The sequence below is a fragment of the Solanum verrucosum genome, unplaced genomic scaffold (genome assembly GCF_900185275.1).
Source record: "Solanum verrucosum unplaced genomic scaffold, falcon-dt-bn FXZP01000176.1, whole genome shotgun sequence".
Classification (NCBI taxonomy): domain Eukaryota; kingdom Viridiplantae; phylum Streptophyta; class Magnoliopsida; order Solanales; family Solanaceae; genus Solanum; species Solanum verrucosum.
This window is the reverse complement of record NW_026020412.1, coordinates 2640513-2646228: the sequence shown is the minus strand read 5'-3', so window position 1 is coordinate 2646228 and position 5716 is coordinate 2640513.

The following is a 5716-nucleotide window of genomic DNA, read 5'->3' as shown; positions in this document are numbered from 1 at the left end:
TTTTCTACAAAACACTTCAAAGTTAAAGAAAGCTTCATGTTTATGATATAAGAATATTACCCAAGTGAATCTTGAAAAGTCATCAACAATGACGAAAACGTATTTCATACCACCAATGCTAGAAGTTCGAGTGGGACCAAAAAGATGCATATGAAGAAGTTACAAAGGTTTAGTGGTACTTACGGTATCCTTGATCTTGAATGAAGAACAAGTTTGCTTACCAAGTTGACAAGCGTCACATATATGGTCCTTTTTCAAATTTTAATTTTGGAAGTCCAATGACTAGTTCAAGTCTGGACAATTTTTCTAAGGCATGCATGCTTGTGTGACCAAGTTTTCTCTGCCATAGCCAAGAATCATTTGATACTGAAGTTAGACATATAAGTGTTGGTAAGTCTACGTTGTTTAGAACATAGATATTATCAACATGATCTTCAACGATTGTGATGTCCTTAGTCGCATGTCTGATTGTGAAAGTTGTAGCATTGAATAAGACTTTAAATCTAACATCACATAGTTGACTGATGTTAAGCAGGTTATGTTTAAGTCCCTTCACCAGGTATACTTCTCATAGATCACATGTTGAGCTAAGAGTGATTTATCCAACTCCTACTACTTCTCTTTTTGCATTGTCACCGAACCGTACACATCCTCCATCGATTTTGTTCCGAGTTTTGAAATTTTCTTCCTTTCCACACATATGTCTGGAGCATCCACTGTCTATTACCCACATTCCCTTTTTGTAGGTTCTTTTGATTTGCTCCTGCAAAACAAGTAGATTAATTTCTTTTAGGTACCCAAGTATTTTTGGGTCCTTGAGGGTTAGAATTAACAATTTTTGGTCTCCAAATCCATTTTCCAGAAGAAAATTTCCTGCAGATAAAAAAATTTGTGACCAATGTCACCAAAAGTATAACAAGAGAAGTTAATAGAAGTTTCGGCATGATGAACTGGGGGGAAAGGTCTGTTAGATCCAATAGAGCCATGGTTAGGGGAATTTCTGAGGAGGTTAGATATGTTAGATCTAACTTCGCAATGACTAGGAGATTTTCTGATGCTATTCAGTTGCATCTTTACTTCCTCTAGTTCCTCTTCTAGAAAGTCGACTTCAATTTGACATGCTCCTAGAAGTATTTGCCAGTCCTTCTTTTCTTGAGCGATTTTGTTGTATTCATTGATTACTTTCTACAATTCGTCAGTACCCATATCCAGCGAGTTTTGTAAGTCATTACATTTTGAACAATTGAAAGTTATTGACTCACTTGTTTCGCCTAGTGCCATGAAACACATGTTGGCAATTTCATCATGATCATCTTCGGATGTTTCTCCTTGGATCCAAGCTCTGAGACATTTTGGATCTTCATTTCTCTGATTTTTTCTCCTTCTTCGTTCAGGGCAGTTCTATTTGATATGTCCTGGTTTTACACAATAGTAGCATCTATCATTATTTCTTTGATATTCAGTGTTCTTAATTATACTCCGATTGGGGCCTCTGCCTTCTTTATCTAAGCATTTGTCTAACTCCTCTATTTATAAAAGCCATTACTTCACTTTGATATTCATCAGCTTCTTCCTGGACTTCAGTTGTTCAGCAGTAAAGGTAACCATTTTCTTTTTGTCATCTTTATTGTATCTGTTAATATGAATCTGCTCGTATGCCATCAAGTTTCCACGAAGTTCATCATAGATCATTTTTGCAGATCTTCATCTTCAAGAATAGTTGCTTTAGTTTCCCAAGCCTTGGGAAGAATCCTGATGAGTTTATTGACTTGTAATCTGTTAGAGTATACCATTCCAAGAGATTTGAGTTCGCAAATAATTTTGCAGAACCTTGAGAACACGTCTTCCACATTCTCATTTTTTGCCATTTTGAATAAATCATATTCGTTGACTAGTGAACTGATCTGAGCTTCCTTAACTTTGTTGGCTCCTTCATACGTTACTTCAAGTTTGTCCAACATTTCTTTTGCAGTTTTGCATGTTGAGATTTTGTCATATTCTGCTCCACTAACTGCACAATACAACAAATTTATAGCTCTAGTGTTAGTTTGAATTACCTCTTGTTGTTCCTTTGTAACATCGAAAGATTATGGATCGAAAGGTTTGTCAGTAATGTCTTTTCCAGTGAGTCCGGGAATAGGCGTTGGACCCTTCTTTATTACGATACATGCATGTAGATCATTTGAAGTTATGAAGATTATGAACCTATCTTTTTAGTGAGAGTAATATTGACCATTGAAGTAGGGTGGGTGGTTTGAAGAATGTTAGTCTTGAAGTAGAGTGCCAGGAATTTGATAGTTTGCCATGTATCTTTGCTCACGTATGGTTAAACACTTTTTATTTGTGAGACCTTCTCTGATACCAATTGAAAGTCAAGAGGGGGGTGAATTAAAAAATTCCTTCAGTCGACTTTTTGTGCGTTGTAGAGTCGACTCACCTGCAAATTAGTATAACAATATATAGTAAAAGTAACTGCAATAAGTAAAAGACTTAGAGAGTTTTTATACTAGTTTGGAACACCAATGTGGTGCCTACATCCAGTCCCCTTAGGTTACAAGGGTTTCCTTAAGATCTTGTCGAGAACTTGGGTGTTATAGAGTGATACAATTGAGAGACTTGTCTGATATGCAAATCATATCTTCTTCTTTGACACAACCTCTACTTGTATAACCTACGCTTAGATTTTTCATTCTTTTTTCTTTTCAATTGTTCACTCAAGTGTGTACATAGTTTTATGAAAGATAAAAAAAAATTACAATATAAGCTCAAGTGAGGTGCGTACTGCACAACTAAGGTTGAGAGAGGTTTAAATAGTCAATAAGAGTGTTCTGTTAAGGAAAGCCCAAGGGTGTTTTCTTTCAATCAAGGATTTGAGAGGCTCCTTTATTGAGGCGATTGTCTTAGTTATGTCCATATTAGATATGTGTATGACCAAATCACAATCCTTCCTTCAGTGATCTTGAGACGATTTGTTGAGTCATGTCCATATTAGATATGTGCATGATTGAATTGCAATCCTTTATTCTGAGATCTTCTCGATCTTTGGTTCTTGATTTTATTTAGTCTTGATTGGATAAGTTTTCCTTTGATTTCGTATCTTACGTTGATTTGCTACATCCTAGGTAGATGCTAGGATTTATTCTTGGTCTTGGATATTTCTTGATTGATATGTTCCTTGAATGCTGGAATCTTGATTTAGATTTATTTGCTTTCCTTCTATGCGTTGTACAACACATTGCTTTCCCTCTTGATGTAGTGTGTTTTTACTTTTTTCCTTTTTGATTTCTTTGCTTTGATTGATGAACAAATTGTTATCCTAGTCAGGTGCTAGGATTTTAGCTATCTTTGAATATATTTTGTATCCCTTGATTTATGAAAACATTGTCTCTTTCCTTCTTTAGGTGTTGTATGCTTGGCTCATCTCTTTCCTTCTTTGCCTGCAATAAGTCACAAGTCGGTTAAGTGTTTCATTATTAAAATTACCCAATCCTATGGAGCTAACAAATTGGACTAATTTTTCGGTAAAACAAAAGGCTGAATTGCCACTTTGCATAATTTTCCGTAAAATGTTTAAACCGCTTCGTGAAAATATAAATATAACCAATGAAATAATAAAAGATCTTTTCTTCTCTTTGAATATATATATATATACACTATTCGAGTATTCAAGTCTTAGGTGATGAAAAGCTCGAGTAAAACAAAGAATTAATCAAAAAATATATCAAGACTTTGAATCAAATATTTGTGTTTTAGGATTGAAAATATATTATAATTGGCCTTTGGATAAACTACTCTTACAATTTAGTGTATGCACTCGAAAACATGGATATTACCGAATGATCATGGGTAATTTTATTGTGATAGTTCACACAGTTAATTTACCTAGTATATATATGTAAAAGATAATCCCTCATAGGAGGAATTCACTTTTTATCCACTTTATCTATTCATTTTGAACCCTCACACCTTCTCTTTGCCGTTCGTAGGAAACACCTATGACTTATACTGTTCTCAAGCCATGTCTTTGAAGTTGTACACCATGCAAGTCCGAAATCATACAACCTATTGCCCTTCTGATTTCTCTTGACCTACAATTGAAGTTGTTTAACACACCGTTTGAAATTCCTATGAACTCCCCAGTTATTTTGATTTACCAAAGAGCGGTTACCACTTGTAGGCTCCTTCACCAACTAGGCCAGGACATGACTTTAACGAGTGCATGAGCAGAGGCGGAGATAGAGTTGCCCCCTCTTTCGATCATGCCTATTTAATCTTTTGATTCCGACAATTCTTGCGCCCTATCTAAGGAACGATACAAAATGCCAGTGCAAATTCCTACTAAATATCCGAACTCCTCCTTAATCTCCCCTTTTTCTTTCCAACATCTTCCCTTAAACAAATGTTTCAGAGACAATAATAGAAGCTTGGTCACAAATGATGGAAATTCCAGATAAAAAACTAACATAAGTTTGGTATCGACCACTTCCGTAGAACAATATCCTTTTAAGAAAACCTCGCCATTTGAATTATTTTCCTATGAACAAATCTTATTAACCATACTGAAATCATGTGATGTTCGGATATCCTATAGTTGATGCACATGAAGAAGGAGATTAACCACGCATGTTTCAGAGAAAGATATAGAAATCGGGTCACAAATGATAGTAATCCTTGATTAAAAAAAAAAGGGGGTCATGAGAACTAGGATAATGAAAGTGGTGATGTGAAACTTAACCATTCAGAGGGTAAATATGAGCTCAAAATTAGATGATAGTAGCAAATATAACCAAAAAATATAATGAAACACAAATATAATCTCTTTCTAAAAATACAAGAACAAATATAACATTTTATTGTATTATATTAGAGAGAAGCCCTAAAATAGTCTCTCATCTTTGGGTTAAGACTCAAAGTCATCCTTGAGTTTTCACATGGAACACTAATTGTTCCTCATGTTTGCAATATTGGTGCACTTTTGGTCCTCCCCTAAACTTTTGCCTATTTTTTAACATTAATTTTGTTCATAATTTTATGTAAGGAATGTCCATCGTCTTTTTATATAGGAAAAACTACAAGATATGGCAAACATCAATATACATTTAAGAAAAGTAGTTATATTTGTTTTTTTTCATGTTATATGGTTATACTTACACAATAAATAGCAAAGTTACTTATAGACAAATAAACAGTTTTTTTTATTTAATATAAATAAATGTTAAATAGGAAAGTTATTATTACATGCCTAATTAATTATGTCATCCATGTTTTACGTGACCTTTTCCCATGTTTATCATCATCAATATTTTCTTTTTCATCAATATCTTTGTATCACATATTTTCTGATTTTATTCCCCCAAATTTCTTCCAATTCAAGATTTTTTGCATCATTCTAGGAGCGATTTTTGTGATTTGTATCCATCAAGTATCTTTTAATTACATTTTTATCTCATTCTTATGAATATTATATATCTATACATCTATATTTTCATAGGGTTTTGATTGAAGAATTTATTTTTCCATTACAATGGCTGAAATTTGTATTCCGAAGAGGGCTACGAGAGGTATACATTGATTTGATAAATTGTTGGATGAACTACCTTCTTTTGATTTGTGTATTACTCAACAACAAGCCAAAATTACAGGCTCTATTGCTGCAATAATGGAGAATGAAAGAAGAACAAAGAAGGTTAATGACCTTATAATTTTGAATTTACTT